The following is a 20,496-nucleotide window of genomic DNA, read 5'->3' on the forward strand; positions in this document are numbered from 1 at the left end:
ACAAATTTCAAAAACTCTATGTCATAGACCTAGTAAATGACAGATCCTTGACTCAAACTTAACTTCTGACTCTCTAGCATCCATCATGTTTCTCAGTTTTTTTTTTTGTTAATCTGCTTTTGCTATTTTATTACCTATTTATATAACATAAGGGAAATCATTTAAAATTATAGTTTCTGCATATATGAAAAAGGAAAAGTTGGGGTGCCTGCATGGCTCAGTTGGTTGAGCATCCGACTCTTGATTTCTTTTCAGGTCATGGGATCAAGCTCCCCTGTCTGGCCCCACGCTGAGCATAGAGCCTGCTTAAATTATTCTCTCTCTCTTTCTCTCTCTCTCTCTCAAATAAAAAAAAAAGGAAAAGTTTTGTTTGATGATCGTAGAGTTCTCTCAAAGTCTGAAGTATATTAAGATGACACTGATTCATTTGTATTTCTTTGTTTATGGGCCTGAACAAAGCCATATTAAAATCAATCATTTGCTAAATAAATAATAACAATATGTTATGTTAATTTATGGGGCAAAAAGTCCTAACGATATCTAAAGGGACTTAGAAGCACAATGCAAAAAAAAAAAAAAAATGTGCCAAGAATTATAATTATGTTACTAGCATTGACAATAAGTGATCAGCCAAAGGGAAAAGAAAAAAAAAAAAAAGGAAAAAAGAAAAAAAGTCCTGTATTTTGTTGAAAAGCATCTTTCTTAATGAGGGTTACTTATTGGGTTTTCTACACTTAGAATTATTTTTTAATATCTATGTCTTAAACATTTCCTAAAGGTAATATTTATAGACTAGTTTTTATTTTCTAGATGTTCTCACATATTTGATCTTGTTTCATTCTATTAGAACACTCTGAATTAACTTGAACAAAGGTTTAACTTTATTTTGTAGGTGCTGAATTTGATACGCTGAAGAAGAATGTGTGAAAAATATTCATGGCTGCTTAGTGAAAGATGGTTAGGTAAAAAGCGTGTCTTATAGCTACTAGAAACTCTTCTCACACACAAAAAATGCACTATGATTTTTCCTTGAATGATGGCTCGATATTTGATGATTATGACTAACAATGTACTTTTACAAATCAAATAAGATAATAGTTAGCTTTGTGAACAAACCTGAAAATCATTTCCCAAATGGAACATTTACTTCTATTGTTAATATGCAATGCTTTTATAGTAACTGTATTTTAAGTCTTATTTTTATGAATGTTACACTACTACATTTAAGAGTATAGAATTATTATAGCTATCCCTAAGGAATGTAACCATTGTATAGCACAAAAGTTGTACTGGTATTTTAAAGACTTAAACTTTAAACAACAAAGTCTTGATTTAACAAATTGAATCCTCAACTGGCTCTACGATACCTGAAAAATATCATTATTGGTGTTTGCAGACTAGGTCCCTGGACACTGTTAATGAACAATGATACATTGTACATAAGCTTTGGAGAAAGGATGTCTGTGTTTAAGAGATGATTAACAAATTCAGAGAGTAGCCTGAATTTAGGAAATATCTGGCTCCATATGATCCGCTACTATTTTTCCCTCAGTACAATCATTTTACACCATTTCTGTGAACCATTTAGCTAGAGCTTTTTCCTCTCTCCTATCAGCGAAAATCTTATCAAATGAAATGAGTAAGTGGCTGGATAAAGATGCCTGGGGTTTCTTATTTAAGGTCAGTGGCAGGGCGGGGTATTGTTACATTGCCATGTTGTGCTAGGCAAGGGTTTATTTATAATCTAGAGCACACACATCCACAAACAGCTTAAATCCCTGCTCTGTTCCCAATAAACATTTAACATATTCTGCTCCATTTACAATAGGACTATAATCACGGCTGTAGATGCTGGATCACCAGCGCTGCACAGATAGGGGAATACAGAGATATTGACTGTATGATAGGTGAAAAACATAATTACAGGTGTTTGCAGAAGACTGGATCCCTCGCCACTTCTAATGAAGCAATGATACATTGTACGTAAGCTTTGGAGAAAGGATGCCTGCACTCAAATGTTGGTGCAGCCACTGACTATTTCAGTTAAAGCCGAGGGTCATTTTTCTCACATTCAAAAAGAACGATTCCAACAAGATTATTTCTGAAATCCACTGAAATTGTAAAATTCAGTGACTTCTTGTATCTTAAAATTTAGTATTATAAAATAAGTCACTTTTTTCTAATTATCCTTCACTGAAATTGTAAAATTCAGTGACTTCTTGTATCTTAAAATTTAGTATTATAAAATAAGTCACTTTTTTCTAATTATCCTTTCTTTCAATGTTCAGTGTACGTCAGTAAATGTTGTAAAACGCTATATAATGAAATTAAAAATATAATTTATTTAATCTTCTTTGCTCAAGTTTAAATCAGGAATTACAGCCAACCTTTTCTTCTCCAGCTGTTTTTGGAAGCAATAAGCCTGAAAATACCACTCTTGTGGTTATCAACGATCACGTATGCGTAAAAATTTCTAGTATTTATATATATACGCACTAGCAAAATTTAGTAAGCAGATAACCAGGGTTATTATCTTTTAAATTATAAAAAACATTTGTCACATCCCACATCATAGGGATTTTTAATATGAATGCCTGTATTTGCACTTAGATGGCCTGGCCAAAGAAAGTGCCAGGCTCTGCCATTACGGATATAACAAATGTCTACAATATTCTTAAGATTTGTGATGTTGTAAGCGTAAGTGTAAATTTTGAATAAATGTATGGAAGGTCAACAATGCATATTTAAAAATAGGTAACAATCCATACATTTAGCATTGACTCATATATTGCAACTTGATGGTTTGATTCATTTTTGTCCATTTTTTTAAGAGTTTAATAATCAAAATATATCATCAAAATTTTTTTTTCTTTATATAAAATTTAATTAGGTGGAACTAAAATGAGAATAAGGCTTCAAGACAATATATCTTTTTCCATTGCTCTACGATGTTTCAAATCAATTCACAACCAAAGCAAATACTAGCAAATTTGAATTACATCTACAACTCTTATTAACCTTCTAAATGACCTATAATTTCAGTTCAATTATGTAATAATTGTGTGTAATAAAAACTTGAATATGGAAAATAGAAAATAAGTCCTCTCTATTACTTAAATAACTTCATAATGTTAGAATATGAATATACATATAATATACATATTGAATAAATGATAACTACATACATAATTATATACACATACACTGTTATTATTTATTCATCTTTCAGAGAACATTTCTGTGACTCCCCCACCCCCAAATGAATTTTGGATTGTATGCAGAATTTTACACAATGCTAATTTAACACAAGTTCATTTGGGTGTGATTTTCCCTCCAAAATGCTTCTAAAAACTCATTTCCAGCATTAAGACAGTAAGTAAGAAATTTGTAATCATGAGTATCAAGGAGTTGGTGATGTCAGAAACTGAATTCAAAGGCCTGTTAAGGCCATGCAGTAATGTTTATCAATCAAAAAGTCAGATATCAGAGAATAGGGATAGGTGAGTTCTGTGATAAAAGTTTTGTGTCTGCTCTTCTTAATGCCGTTTCCTCCCTCCCCCCACCCCCAGCCCCAAACTGCACTGTACTTGAGCTGGCCAGCATATGACTCTTTTTGCCTAAGGGCTTTCTTTTGTTACATTGAGATGCACAGATGTGCTAAGATTAAGGTTCCCTAGGCAAGCCCTCAACCAATAAATGAAGGAAATTTGTGCACCAGTATTCTGGCTCCCTTTCACATGGAAGGAATAGCTCTGAGGTGCTTGCTCTCAGAATTCACCAGCAAGATTAAGCTCCAATTATCCACAGCAGAGGCTTGCTTGCTAATGCACCCTATGTTGGATTTTGGCTCTTTTCCCTTCTGTCTCACTTCCACTTTCCTTGCCAGGGTTTCTTGGATCACCACTCAAATAAACTACTTGTATTCAAATATTTGCCTAAGGATATGCTTCCAGGGGAACTGAAAACTAAAATATCTGTCTAAATGTGTTTGAATTGCAATAAACAAAAACCTGTAAAAGGCAAAATAAAACACACGCATCTCCTAATCATTCTAAGTCTTTACTGGAAACTTTCAATCAGGACCTACTCACAGGGTTCAGTCAGCAGGCTTAATTCCATTTTTAACTGTGGTCACAGAAGAGGTTGAAGCATATCGGCCCAGTATGATTCAAATTGGAGTCATTTTTATGCTAGTATATCCCCAAGCCTACTGGTTTTTTTTTATGCTTTTATGACTGAATGCCTAGGAATGAGGCAATTCATGAAACTGTTATGAATTTTAGTTTAGAAACCCTAAGAACAAGATACCTTTCTTCTGTATATTTTTGATAAATCAAATCAATCTTGACTTTAAGCATTTATTCCAACAGGAGAATGGGACATTTAATCTGCACCATTATCATTAGTCTCCCTTAGCATGAGGGCAGAACCCGGTTTCTTAAAGCCAAAATGCATCATGATCCCCTCCAGTTGTCAATTTAATAGGCAGTGATGATATCCCCTTTATTCCAGTAACTGTGTCCTCTTCAAGTCAACTGTTGTTCATGTTTGGGTTACCACACTGTTTAACAATGCTCAGATTTCTAGAACCTTCCCACATACCACAAAGACACTAAGAGGTCCTGCCAGAGAACAGGTGAAAATCATGGAGGAGTCCTAAAGAGTTTTGGGGTATTTCTGGGAAATTTCCTTTTGGTCTGAGGAAATTTCAAACTGTCTCAGACTCTTTTTCCTCTTCTTTTGTTTCCTTCTCCTCTTCTTCATCTTCCTTCTCCACCTAACCTCCTTTGCCTCCCATCTCCCATTACCATTGCTTCCATCACCATATTCCCTCTCATTTCAGCCTTCTTCTCAAAAAAAAAAAAAAAAAAAAAAAAAGTTTATAATGAATTACAAGGCAGATAAGAAAGTACCCTGAAGTACATTTTTGCATTCCGTGTGGGCACAAACTTGCCCAAAGGTTGAGAAACATATACCTTGTGAGTAGGTTTATCAACAAGTAAAAAGAATATCAAAGAAAAAATATCTTAATTCATACTTCAGCATTTTTCTTCACTATAAAGTTAAATGGAACCCAATCTACATTATAAATTAATGTTTGAATTTAATACTGTGTATCCAAAGTGGGGTAATTATGATAATAGATTAGCATGTTGCACTTAATAAGAAGAATTTGCTATTTCTCTTTAGTTTTTATCTTGTCATTTTTTTTTTGTTTTCTTAACAATCTATATGATAATATACATTATATGTTGGAATGGTATTCTGAGAAAATGCGATCATTTTGTTTTCTTACTACTAGGAAATACTAAAAAGTAAAGATAAATCTTCAGGAGCCTAAAAAATATTTTTTTCTACCATGTTTTATCCCAGGTCTTAAGAGTACTGAACACAAGACTACAAATTGAACCTTACTACTTACAGATGGATATATAGATAATTTCCTGTAAATAGATCTTCAAATATGTACCCTGGACTGCTACCAAGATATCGTGGTTACTCTACAGTGGTGAGCAATTACAAAGAGACCCTAATTGTCATGGTGATGCTTTTGTTCATAATAGTATTTTTGGCTTTTTTAATTCATGTTTTTGTTAATATTTTGCTGAGTGAATCCATGGGTTAAGTTTTCAGAAATCCATTTCCTGATGCACTGCATGTCTAAAAATGTATTTTTCCCCCCACACTAATTATTTACTCAAGCCAAGTATAGAATTCTAGGTTCAAAATCCTTTTACCTCATCACTTTGCTAAGGCTAGTTTGAGTTTCTTTACTTTCATTCTTAAGCTCTGAATTTTTTTTAGAATGTTACTGCTATCTTTAATGAGTGGAATTTTTATTTTTTCATTATTTCATTTTTATTTTTTTACTTCTAATTTTATCCTGAATAAAAGCATATGATTTAATTTGGTTTACCCTAAATGTAGAACCTAACACAGGGACCGAGATAGAGTTAGTTTATTCATTAGATAATACTGGGAAGCAAGAGTAAGGAAGCAGAGAGCATGAGACAGAAAGGGGGAAAGGCAGTGTAGGGTATATTACTGAAAATGCTGATGTAGCCAGTGGGTAGTCAATTCCATCAGGACCTCTGAGAGACACACAGGCACATCTTATGACTTTTTGTCTAAAGGCCAGGAGGTTGTAATATCTTCCCATGGCTTCCACCCTCTACCAATCTCCAAGTGTTTTAATTCCCCCGAATTTCCAAGATTCTCTTATATGGAGCACAAGAGCTCCTAGAACTTCCAAGAAATACTGAGACAGGAAAAGAGAAGAGATGTGCATTCGTCAGGTAAAACTTGGTCAGCATACCAAGCACCACAACGGAAATCCTAGGTGAGGGTTTGACAAAGAGAACAAAAAATTGTATAGTTAAGTATATGGTTGAAAAAGTAACATGAAACTGTTACTGAGATCTAATTGATCTCATCTCTCTCTCTCATATCTCAGGGGTTGCTGGGCTCAGAAAAACAGCACTAACAAATTCCCAGTTGCTGAGGGCAATGCTCATCTGTCATCTTAGACCCATTCCCTTCTTTACTTTATCTACACTTTCAATCTACTACTCTTGTATGCACCTTAGCAATGCCTAGAAAAAGTACTGTGTTTCTTGACCTTTATCTCCCCACTCTCCTAGGTGACCAGTTGTATCACCTTAGACTTTTGCACTTAAAAAGTCACATCCTTTAGGTCATTGTTGGTCTCACTTCCTTTCATCACCAAGAAGGAAAACTTATCAAAAGAGTTTCCATAAGTTCTCACCATCATCTCTACTATTAAAAGATAAACTGATGCAAATTGAAAAATTTTAAAGTTTGATTGAGCAAAATTGATTCAAATCAGGCAGCATCTAATCTAGCAGATAGAAAGGAGCTCCAAGGAGCTGTACAGAATGAAAGACTTTTATAGGCCAAGGGAGTAGGACAAGGAAGTTACACTAGGCAATAAAGGAGGTTGGCTATTGCAAGGACACTTTCCCTTGGGAAATGGAAGGGGTCTATCAGGTGGATTGCCTAATTAGTGTTGATCAGGTGATTCTTGACTGACTGGTTTAAGATTCCATTCCTGGGAGAGTAGAAACTGTAATTATGCTAAGTCATAGTTTGGTGACATGGGTCTTAATATAGGCGATTCCTTTTGAAGCCTGTTGTCGTGTTTTTAATATGACACACTTTTATTATTTGTGGTCATAGATTTGTCTCCTTTCCTTCTATGAGGATGAACCACCTCAGCTCCTAGCTAAGGTCAAGCTCTCTACTTGGTTGCTGTATGCTGTTGGGGAAATACAATTACAAACAAAATTTCCTGCCAACCCAGGAAATCTCTTCAAAGAGAAAGAAAATGGTTTTATTATTGAAAAAGCATTAAACCAGAATGTGATGTATATCAAAGGTAGTCTGCTAAAGACAGAAAGAAATTATCCATTTACATAAGTCAAACAGACACAATCCATTAGATACATCTTCATGACAAACTATTCTTAACTAGGAGGAATTGATGGCACCATTGGTTACACATAGTTCATCCTAAATTCACCTGGTAATTATGACCATCTGTGTTAGCTAATTGGCTTTATCCAAAGGAAAAATAAACTTCTATCTTTATGAGAGAAAGTGGTTTTGCAACTTGGAGTGAGGCACCTACTGAAGTGAAGCCTATCTTCTCTCAGAAACTGGGAAATAAGGGCTTTATATTCCTTGATGGTTCTATCTCAAAGGGAAGCTTTCCAGGCCCCTGAGAAAAACATTCTTGACTGTGAGACCAGCAAGAGTTTCTTAAGCTTTTAAATGATTTACATACATGTATCAAAGGGGCAGAGAAAGAATTTACAATTACCTAAGGAAAATGCTACCTAAAGAAAATGTTCCAAGAAAAGGAAAGAAGTGGGGAATTTCCTTCCCTTTTTGCATGGGAAAAAACATTACTTTCACTTTGAATTTGTTTTTACCCTTACAATTCCATTCCTTCCTTTCTCAGTATCATCAGATTCTTCTATTCTCTGGACTGTTCCCATAAATATAAAATATGCTGTGATTTCTCTCAACCAAAGAATTTAAAAAATTAAAAAAAAAAACCTATGTGCTTTTGACTCCACTTTCTATCAATGTATAGTCCTATCCTTTTCTTGACACAAGATTTCTTGAAAGAAATTTCTGTATAATCTGTGTCCAATTTCTCTTTCCAGGCTCTTTTGAACACACTCCACTTACAACAATATCCATAGTGCTGTTTATTCATCTTTCTTTACTTATCAACAGCATTTAACACATTGACTAAATGTGTGTGTATATTTATCTGTATATATGTATATATACATGCATAAAATCATACATATATAATCATACTTCACATATAAATGCACATATGTGTATATATATATATATATATATATATATATATACACAATCATATTTCTCTTGCCATTTTAATTTCTCTTCTCATTGGAACTCATTTCTTCATTTGGTTCCTAGTTTGCCATACTAATTTTCCTTCTTTCTCTAGTGAATATTCCTCAGTAAGCTTTGCTGGATTCCCCTCTTCAAAATCCCAACGTCATAACACTAGAGTCTTTCTGTCCTTGAACTTAGCCTCTATCTATATTTACTCCTTTGGTAATTTTATGTGTCCCTGGCTTAAATACTACACACAAACAATACTAATTATTTATAAATTTCTACTTCTAGCCTAGATCTCTCCTTTTATTTTTTTTTATTTTTTAATATGAAATTTATTGTCAAATTGGTTTCCTAGATCTCTCCTTTTAACCACAGACTCATGAACCCCAATGAATATCAAACACACACATAAATTTAACATACCCAGAGCTGATGTCCTGATATTCCCCACACATCTGCTCTTTCCACAGTCTTCCATGGTTTTGTAAATGGTAAACCTGATCTCCAGTAGCTCAGGTTCCAAATTTGGAGCTATTACAACACCTCCCCATCATCTCCTATTTTTCTTTTCCTCCTTTATTTTTCTCCTTTGTTCTTATGACTAGACGATATGTTGGACATTTTACATGCTTACCTTGATTACTTTCTACTCCTTCGGTAGAAAGTAAATTTCATAAAAAATATTTTCTTCATCATTACATTCTTGTGTTTGATCCAATGAGTACTCAGTAAATATCTGTTGAATTAATGAATAAAAATGAATATTTTCTCCATTAGACAAATTTTATCTTTAATTGCCTGGATGCTAAACTACAAAGGAATAAAGAGGAAATATGTTGAGCTACTAAGATGGATGAATCTGAGGTTTAGAAATCCAATTTAATGAGTTCTAAAGTAGATTTATATAGCATTACTAATGAAAGTTATTTCGAATTTAAAATGTCCATGCCTGTTCTTGTACCTGGAATTTTCATTAGTTGGATTATAACTGCAACTGATCAAGAGAAATTTTGGTATAGAAAATTCAATCTCACCAGTTAAAATACATTAAGCTTACTCAGAAGTATTTATATCCTCTTTACAATAGGTCATTTGCAATATTTCATAAATAATGTGCTCTCACCAGTATTTTTCTTTTCCTCCCCCACTCCTGGGCTTGCTAACTTCTCTTCTATTATGCTTCAGGTAATCTTACTGGCTCTGACAATTAATTTTTTTTCCCCAGTTCTACCTTCCTTTGTGATAAAAAGAATTGAGTTTTCCCTGGAGTAAACTGCGAGTGCTGTAGGGAATAACTGTCTTCACTTCAGACATCGGTTGCTCAGAAAAACTCTAGACTGATATCTCAGCATGTAGACACAATTGTAGATGTTTCTTTAATAATCTGCTTGTGTTCTCTGCACCAAGCAAGGAAGGCATAATCTTTAATATCTAAGTAGACAAAATTATATTTATTTACAAATCATTGTGTTTTTCTTTGGCTTGACATCAGTCATTTGGTTGAGCTCTCTAAAGTCACACTTCTTTTGATCATAAGCACGTTAACAGGTAGTATTTTTAGTATGTTTTAAAATTGACCTCACTCTAGAAAAAGTAGTCATTCCTTTTGCCATGAAATTGTTTTGCTAATGCTATTAAATAATAACCATATTAAATTGATAAGAATTTAAATAATGTAATATTTTCAAACAAGAATTGTACTAAGAGCAGTGATATTTAGAATTTAGAATGCCAATAAAGTCTTTTAAAATATAACATGGACAAAATAAGCCTTAACATAAAAATAAATATGATTTTGAATGTAAAAGGTTTCATCTTAAAAATGTGAACTCCATTTTGTATTCAAAAATTAGATTGTGACTTTTTCTTATCATGCATTACAGTCACAATTGTATGCCCTGGAAATAATACCTTGTGTGTGATTATTTTTCTGAGAATTATATACATGTTAACTCCACTTAAATGGAAAATACTATTGATCAGAAAAACTCATAATTTTGTATTTAAAAAATTATACTTTAAAGACTATTCCTGTCAGCTTGAATCCATAGTTTACAATGGGATCATCCATAAATATAGATTACATCATAAACTATCACCATACTGAAAAAAAATATATATCTTAGTCTATGTTGATGCCACTTATTATATCTCTCTGAAGGATCATGTTGGAACCCCTCTACCCTTTTACTGAATTTGTGTAGACAGTTGCAAGCATACTGAAGATTTTTCATTCTCCCTTGCAAAACGCATAGTCTCTGTATGTTAGTAAGAAGTAGGTTTGTGTCAAAGGAAATTGAGAATCGCTATGTTAACTATTTCTCTGCAAATGATATATGTATTCTTTATGGTCACCAGCATATATATTTTTTTTAACTGGTAGAACCATCCTGGAAATAGAACAATCGTTCCTTTGATTAGAGACTGAAGAGAAATGAAATAGGTTTCATAATATACAATTTTATACTGGGACTTACATGTGCACATTCATTCATTCATTTTGCTGAATAAACAACCCTTATAAGTAAAAAAAAAAAAACAAAAAAAAACAAAAAAAAACCCAAAACTATTCATATTGAATGTAAAAGGATCAGGCTTTAGTTCACTGATATTTGCTAACCATCTAAATTTTAACAAGATTACAGCCTATGTTTTATGTTTCACTATTTTCTCTTTTATGTTTACCATATTTTCTGGTGCCTAAAGAGAAGAGATGCTAACAATATTCTCTGAATGAATGTATTCACAGATTTAATGGTAATTTAAGTTTACAATAAAAGGCAATAAATACAGATTGAAATAGCCAATGATGATATTTTCTGCATAGGTTTTCATAAAGAAACAGTTAAAGTGATCTTAGCATATTTTGAATAATAAAACTTGAGTTGTCAATATTGTAATATTTGGTGGCAAACATATATAATGTAATATTGATAAAGTCTTTTCACATTTTTTATGAGTGAAGTGATACTATATATAATGTTAAAATGTTTACAAGGACTGGAATCATGAAATGACTGATAATTTAACAAATACTAATTGCATACTGGTGGAAGTTCTTTCAAGGGAGTAGAAGCAATGTTGGAATCTCAAGGCATCCATTAAGTGCTTCATGGTCTCATGAAATTTCTTTTATTTTTTATTCCTTCATTTATTTTGAGAAAGAGAAAGCAGGGGACAGACTGAGAGAAAGGGAGAGAGAGATTTCCAAGCAGGCTCCACAAGACACAGGGCAAGATCCCATGAATCGTGAGATCATAACCTGAGCCAGAATCAACAGTTGGGACACTCAACCAACTGAGCCACAAGATGCCCAATCATGAAATTTCTAAACAAATAGTGGTAGTTCCCCCATTGGAGGGGATACACTCTGTGTATATAGTATAGTTCTGAACCCTATATATACATTTTTTTCTGTATATACCTACCTGTGGTAAATTTAATTTATAAATTAGGCATGGTAAGAGATTAACAATAACTCATAATAAAATAAAACAATCATAACAATGTACCATAATTCGAGTTATGTGAATGTGGTATTTTCTCTCAAAATATCTTAACTGTTACTGTCCTCACCTTTCTTCTTGCAATGATGTGAGATAAAAAATGGCTACATGATGAGATGAAGTGAGGGGAAATGATGTGGGCATGATGACATAGCATCAGGCTACTAGTGACCTTTGGACTGTAAGTCAGGAGCAGAGTCATCTGCTTTGGGGCACAGCTGACCTTGGGTAGTTAAAACCATGAAAAGTCAAACAGCAGAGAAAGGGGGAACTACTGTACTATTAAAATCCCTGTTATATCACATTCTTTAGAGGAGGAACCATCCTCAATTTTTAAGAAAATAGCAGCCTTTTCCTCAAATTTGTCTTTATGGATTGTTATAGAACTTCACTCAGTCTGTTAAAACCAAGTGATCAATAGGCTGCCTATTGTTTTTTAATTAATAAAATTAATGTTTATTTTTTTGAGAGAGAGAGAGACAGAGTGTGAGTGGGGGAGGGGCAGAGAATGAGGGAGACACAGAATCCGAAGCAGGCTCCAGGCTCTAAGCTGTCAGCACAGAGCCTGACACGGGGCTGGAACTCACCGACTGTGAGATCATGACCTGAGCTGAAGTTGTACACCCAACCCACTGAGCCATCCATGCACCCCAACAGGCTGCCTATTTTATCTAGATACAACATATAGCTTTGCAATTTACACTGAATTTTTAGATGTATTCAGACTGATGTGTTACCAGGATATTTTTCCCAATAAAAAAGATTTTCTTTAAAATATGACTTGGGGTCCCTGAGTATTTCAGTCATTTAAGTGTCTGACTCTTGATTTTGGCTCAAGTCATGACCTCAAGATCTGTGTGATACCAAGCCCTGAGATGGGCTTTGCTCTGTCAGCATGGAGCCTGCTTGGGATTCAATGTCTCCATCACTCTGCTCCTCCCTCTTTCATGCTCACTCCCTTTCTCTCAAAATAAATAAATAAACTTTAAAAAAAACAATAAAATAAAATAAAATAAAATAAAATAAAATAAAATAAAATAAAATAATAAAATAATAAAATAAAATAAAATAAAATAAAATTAAAATAAAATAAAATAAAATAAAATAAAATAAAATAAAATAAATAAAATGACTAGACCTTGAAAGTTTTAATTCTAACATTGTATGCCTTTCTTGTTTAAGTTTCAGTTTTTCTTTATTTTATAATATGTATACATTCATGTATATGTGTTCACATATATATGAAATAAGCATGTATCTTAGGACACAACTAAATAAAATATAATATATATGTATATATTTTTGACTAGTCTTATAAGAAATGATTATGACATACTTATCTACAGTTTTGATAGCTTATAGTTGTGCAACCAAGTTTTGTATAATTCTAAGATCCAGTTGATAGTAAGCCAAAATATTCATGTAATAACATTACAACCTTAAATATGTTCATTTATTTCAACAACAAAAGCTTGTTAAATTATCTGTAAGTCTAAGTAGGAAAATATGCATGCAATGGACCCAGAAATGTTTAACATTGATCATTCTTTCCATATTTTGGTTGTTCAATAATTAACTTGCTATCTGTGGCAAAAACACAGACAATTTTTATTTTTCTAATTTTATCCCTCATTAGCTGTGTGACTATAAGCAAATGATGATCCTTGCTTTTCTAATGTGTAAAATAAAAATATCAATAGTGTCTTATTTTGTATTTATCATGTTTATCATTATTCTCATACTATGGTAGGCCATTCAAATATAAAAATTCTACAATTTATCTGCCTGAAAATATATCTCACATGCATACACCCAAAAAAACAAATGCAGGAAACTGCCTTTTTTTTTTTTAGGATTTAATAAATGACAAGAAAAAAAAATTACCAATGTGAGAAAAAGGAAATCATGTGTTCCAAGACTTACAAAGTTTTAAAATGCTAATATCGATTAAAAAGTAAAATCTAATCTCATCTTTCTTAGAAGAAATAAATCTAAAACAAAATGTGTTAATATTTTAATTAAGAAAGTGAATGAACCTTCTTCAGTTACTCTAGATAAAACTGAATACATGGGCACTAGGGAATGTATATCTGAAATTCATGGTAGCCTTGTTTGTAACAGAAAAAACAAAACCCCCTAAATCTTCATTAACAACAGAATGGCTAAATATATTGTAGTGTAATCATGCAATAAAATACTAAATATTTAAAATATTTATTTTTATATTAAAATAAGTGAATCACAAATTGCGGTACCAAGATGAGTGACCCTCAAAAACAAAATGTTGAATAAAGAAAAGGAAGTTATGGAAGTGATAATAAAATAGCATTCACAGAACTTTTAAAAACACACAAAAAATGTAAGAATATACTCTATTGCGAAATATGACTATTACCAAATTGGAGAAAAAGCAGAAAATAAAATCTTTAGGACTAGTTAGCCTTGTGGAATTAGAGACATAGACAATCAGGGAGGAGTCTGTTCCAAGAAATGTTTCTATTTTTTCTATTTCACTGCATTGTATCTAGCATGCAGAACAAGCATAATTTTTTATTTATTCATAACAAAAGTTATTTTGTCTCATCATTCTTTAAATTTATTCATAGTAAATTTCTCTTGCTTCTCCTCTCTTCTCTAATAGTAAATTTCTGGTTAAACACTTGTCAAGTTTCAGGAGTTTTCTGTTTGCTCTTAGATAATAACACCGTTGAAAAACTTTAGGTTGCAGAACAATTTCAGCATAAAAATTAATATCTGCACGTTTCAATCTTCACAAGTAGCTTAGTCTTCCCAAGGTCTGCTGATGGAAGCCACCTTTTATCTGGAAAAGGTATCTGGGGACTGGTTACTTCTTCCCTGGGAGTAACCATTATTTCTAGGTCTCAAGACAGTATAAAGTGCCACTTTCCTGAGTTTAGAGAACTTTTTCCTGTTTTTAGTTTTACTTTTACATTTTCCTTCCTTTTTCCTTTTATGCTTTTGGTGAGACTCCTATCATTGGTGACTTGTCCCTGCAATGCCATGCCATGGGCAATATTTTCCTTTACAATATTCTTCAGCTTTTGGTTCACCAGTGTCTCCCCTATAAGAACTACTTTTAGAGACTCTTACCCCCTAGCACAACTTTTCTGGTATAAGATTCCTTTACAAATGACCCTAAATACAAGTTCTACATCTGTTTTAGGATGCACCTATCTTAGATCTATTTGAAAAAGACTGTGAATACTTCCAATCTCTCTCCCTCTTTCCCTCCCTCTGCCATTTATCCTAAGGAAGCAGCTTGACAATACTTCCGATGCCCAATATTTTTCCTGGCATAAGTCCAATTACCATCCCCCAAATGCAGGGGTCATATACTAAGTGTTCTAGCAATTCTCTGAAGAGTCATTTACTTTAAGTATAACTCATTCACCTTGGAGCAGGAATTTAGGTACATAGCAGGTCTTTCTTCAAAGAAATAGTCCAGAATTTAATTACCTTCTCTCTTCCTTCCTTTTGATATTTTTCATCTTTCTGAGAATTCTAAGAATTACAGAATTAGTTTTCATCAGTTTTAGTTATAAGTTTTACACACGAAGATAATCTTCCCACCCACTTTGGTAATTGTTATCTATTATCTTCATGCTGTACTCACAACTGAAGCAAATTGGTACCACCTTAATATCCTATTGTATATAATATATTTTGATGTTATAAAATATATTTTATACTACTAGTCTTATAGTCCTACTATAACAAACCATAACAAGTTTAGTGACTAGTAAACAACATGGGGTTATTATTTTACAGTTCTTATAGGTCAAGTCTAACATTGGTCTCAGCAGACTAAAATCAAGATGTGGGTAAGGCTGTGTTCCTCTCTGGAAGCTCTAAAAGAGAACCCATTTCCCTGCTCATTCAGATGGTTAAAAGAATTCAGTTCCTTCTGGTTGTGAAACTGAGTTCCCTGTAGGCTGTAGCCTACAAATTCTGTCTGTATTCTTGTCTCTGTCTCCCTCCTTTCATCTTCAAAACCAGCAAAAGGGGGAGGAGCCCCTCTCATGCTTTGCTCCCTCCTCCTTCTTTCTTATGTTGAATCTCTGATATACTCTCTGCCTATATCTTCCACTCTTAAGAGCCCATGTGTTAATACTGGGACCACTTGATAATCTAGCATAATCTCCCTATGTTAGGGTTAGCTGATTAGCAAATTTAATTTCATCTGCAATTTTGATTCCCTTTTTCCATGTGATGTTAAGATATTCATCAGGGCCTAGGGTGTGAGTCCTAAGACTCACATCTTTGGTGAGTCATTAGTCAATCTATCACAGATGTCTATGAAATATTTCATAGATAAACAGTTTTGAAGATATACATCTTCAAAAAGATGGTAACAACATGTCAGGAAAATACAAACAAATAAGTGTGTTAATAATGTCAGCCAGTCAAGAATTTAAGCAAAATGCATTTTGTGGAAAGGAGGTAAAAGGGAAAATTTTCAATAGGACTTTAATAGTTCCACTTTTAAGTAATGAATAACCTACAATCTCAATAACCTCAATTTTTCAAACTACATGGAAATTGACAAAAACAACTTGGATAGAGAATATAAAAAAATGTTTCAACCTATGTCAGATCAGACAAGACACTGAGAATCTGAAAAATGTAGAATTTGAGAATAATTTACAGCTTAAAGATTATTCACTGTCTGTGATTGCTGGTTAGTTTGTTAAAAGATTTTCCCAATATTGTTCAAATGAATTTAAACTGAATGATGAATTTAAGAAAATAAGTGGAAAGAGTTAATTTCTGTAGAGGAACATTAAAATCTGGTCCTTAGGAGTTAGTTGTGTAACCAATCCAGACTAGCTAACATCACAAATTAAACAGTAAAGTATAGTATTTAAGACAAAGTTGTGAATCTACATATCCATTGCTCAAATCTTGACTCTGATAATCACCTCCATTTTTTGTCATGTCACTTAATTTTCCTTGTCTCAGTTTCCTCACATATATTCATTCTTGTGAAGATTAAAATAGTTAATAATACATGTGAACTTCTTAAAAGATTGCTCGGTTTCTAAAAAGCCTTTCGTCAACTTCAGTAATTAGGTCTAAGCTCCTAGGAGAAAAAGAATAGCACCTAGAAACTGAGGGAATTTTTTTCATTCAAATTATATCTGAGTCCCAGATTACCACCACTTATTGCTTGGGTGTATTATAATTTAACAATATTTAGGTCTTGGTATGAGAAATACTCTGCAGTATACTTCACTTCATGCTGAGTCAAGATTTAGACAGTTGGGTTCCACAGGATATAAGTGAAAACATTCTCTTTTGTCATACTTCTTGAACAAATCCATTCTGAGGGGCTAATTCCTTCTTATTAAATTCAAGGAATTTTTCATTACTTTTGTGGTTACTCAACACAACAACAATAAGAAGCCTCTTCAGTTGCATTCAGTCTCACCAAAGATTTGCATAATCAATAATTATATTATCCTGTGTAATAGCAAAACTAAACTTTATTTAAAGATTCTTCATTCAGTGACCTGGACCCACTTTAGACTGGAGACATAAGTGGGAAAGGGACATTTGGCAGAACTTTTCTCCTTCCCTATCTTACTCTTTTATTTTTCTCCTTTGCTTTTTGAGAATGGTATATGATTTCCCCAGGGAAACAGTGAGAGCAGAGGTTAGAAAGGAAGTTTAAAGGGCAGAAACATTTTTTACTCACCTAGTTGAGTAAATATGGTTTGATTGTGGCTTTCCTGGTGCTTGGAATGCAACCAAAGATACCGCTCAAATAGAGTACATTTTTAGTTTCTTCATTTAAAACACGACTGTCTAGAGAATACTGGAATTCCGTTTTCGTGACAGAAGTGCATTTTCCTAGGCTGATTGCTTATGGTTTTCTCAGTGCCTACTCATCCAGAGGTCCGCCTTATTGTTGGCATTCCATGACCCCTCCAGACAGCCATCTGAAGCAGTGTTGTGAATGGCAGCAGCTGGCTCCTTCTCTGCATAGCACACATCTGGAACACGAGAAACAATCCAAAATTACACAAAGTGTAGCTAGTCTCAATAAAGTCTTTCTCTCTCCCTGTTTTGCCATCTCAGGCAGATACAAAAACGTCAAGCTCTTTTTAAATGAACTTCACATTGTTTACTATTTCCAAATTCCATGGGAATCTGTCAGCATGATGACATATCTACCCACCCTCTCCACTTCCCTCTATAGGGATGGGAAGGAAAATGGCAGGCAAAGTCTCATTTTTCCTCCCAAACATATTTTCTTCTTTCCTCTTTACATCAGCCTTTTTATATCCTCAAGAGGGAGGTAGGCCAAGGGTAGAAATAGTTAAGAAAACAAGACTTAAAAATAAATCATTTAATAGTTTGAGTATGTATTTCTTAATTCCCTATAGGACACCCAGTATATCATTTAGAATATGGTAATGTTTGCCACATATCTTTCTTCCCCAATCTTTTGAAGCCTTGTTATGGAGTGAACATTTGTGTCCCCTCACAATTCAGATGTTAAAGTCCTAACTTCTATTGTCATGGTATTTAAAGATGGGAGTCTTTGGAAGTAACGAGGGCTAAATTTGGTCATGAGGTTGGAGTCCTCATAAAGGGATTAATGGCCTTATAAGAAGAGGGGGAGACAGACAGAAGGAGAGAGAGAGAGAGAAATCTCGCCAACATGCACACATACACACATATTGTGCATTAAGGAAAGACTCGGTGAGGTTAGCTTTTTCTCTACGAATACAATGTTTATATGTTTACTTTATCATTACCTTAGGTGAGGCAATCACAGACTCTGAACAAACTGTGAACATCTCATACTTTCTTCTCACATTAAGAAAATATGAAACCCATCAAAATTATTTTTCACATTTTGGTTTAAGGTTGAGTTTGAGAGAATCTTCATAAAATGTTCAAAATCTTGGTATTGCCATGTTTCTAAATTTGCTGATGTATCCAAACAGATGTGGTCACTTTAGATGTTTTATATATAGTTCAGAATTAATATTTGCCTTTTTATATGTATTCTTGCTTTGTATAATCTGTTTTCCATAATGGTACCCTCATGTATAAAATGAAATAAATTTCCCTTTGCAGTGGAGATTAATTTAACTCATTAGAATTAAAATGCTTGAACAGTTTATTATCAAAATGGATGAGTCTTTACAAATATTTGAAAGAAATTCTCTCTGATGGACTTCATTTTTTCCACAGTGAAATGTGAATGAGGGTTCACTCCCAAGTGAACACATCTGGAGTTAACTACATCTAAAAAAAGAAACTGACTTAAGAATTCTATTAGATGTAGTAAATCCACATTAAATATTGAATCTCCCAATAAATAGTGATAACCAAATGGAAGACTTATATAGAGCAAGCATTTTCAAAGTCTGAAATACTTCTTATTTCTTTGCACTCTTAGTAATTATTTTCCAATTAGATTTTCTGGACTTCACTTTTATTTTCACTTCCCTTAAGGCCTACATGAATAATATGTGATTCAAATCCAGAAGTATGTAAACACAAGCAAATATTTTGGTACAGAAAATCTTGGGAACCAAACTTAATTATTGAAAAAGACCAAAAAGCATTGTTTTTCTTTTTCTGTTTATGGTTTTATGTATAATCCTAGTTTAACAATAGGCATATAGTACCTTTTTAAAATAATCACTAATGATCGATGTCTTCAAAACTTTTGAAAACCTAAATATCACAAATAATGCATATTTAAGTTCTCCCCCCCCAAGCTTAATTAATAATCCTGAATATTTAAACTATACCATAAAAATTGAAAAAAGTTAAACATTTGAAAACACGTGAATCCCATAAATTCGGTAACATAAAGGTTAACTGGGTTAACTAGGTTAGACTGACAAGCATTATCTTATAGGAAGAACGCTGGGTTTAGACTTGAGCATAGAATTAAGACTATACTTACTGTTTTCTTTGTTTCTCTAGGTAACTTTTAGTACAAAAGTTGAAGAGGATATATCCAAAGTCAACTTTGACTCTAAACAGCAGTGGCTTAGAGTGATAAAAATCATAATTCTCTTTTCTAAAGCAGTATTAACCTTGTATAAAAGTAAGTTCAAACTCAGAAACTAATATGGGTACTGTTTCTCCCCAGTACTATTTTCAGTTTACATTCCTTAATGTGATTTTTGTACACAATGCCACACTTCAATTTCAGCATATACTATGTACCAGGATGCAGTATTTTATTGAACATGAATCTTAAATTCTCAAGTATGAATTGTCACTTTTAAAGATGTCTGTTTTGAAGATATTCAGGCTCAAAAACCTGTTTGTTTCCAGGATGACATATCCAGGATAAAGTTGTGTGTCTCTACACCAAAATATAATGCTCTATGATGTATAATCCTCTTCTTCAAAGACTATGCAGTAAATATTGCTGTGTACATAGTGTAGCTAAGAACTTTCTAACAAATTGTTCTTTTAACTGCTTGTTTAAGTATGTCTGCTTTTAAAAGTCTATTTAAAAATTTTTTTCACTTTGTTAAATATTTTTCTTTAGGGTTTATAACATATTATGAAATATATTAGGTGCAATTAAAGAAAC

The 20,496-nt window shown here is 33.1% G+C and overlaps 1 long non-coding RNA gene across 2 annotated transcripts in view; it reads right to left on the minus strand.

Moving 5' to 3' along the window:
• Positions 1-20,496, minus strand: part of LOC102952628 — a 408,067-nt gene that overhangs the window by 146,653 nt on the left and 240,918 nt on the right. Inside the window, exons 2-4 of one of the 2 annotated variants that reach the window (XR_006214801.1) lie at positions 17,623-17,920; positions 15,319-15,428; positions 9,035-9,136 (exon numbers count right to left, since the gene is read on the minus strand). This is a non-coding gene — a long non-coding RNA (uncharacterized LOC102952628). The remainder of the gene's footprint in view (positions 1-9,034; positions 9,137-15,318; positions 15,429-17,622; positions 17,921-20,496) is intronic. The other variant, XR_447156.2, reaches the window with a different exon arrangement.

The sequence above is a fragment of the Panthera tigris genome, chromosome A1 (genome assembly GCF_018350195.1).
Source record: "Panthera tigris isolate Pti1 chromosome A1, P.tigris_Pti1_mat1.1, whole genome shotgun sequence".
Lineage (NCBI taxonomy): Eukaryota > Metazoa > Chordata > Mammalia > Carnivora > Felidae > Panthera > Panthera tigris.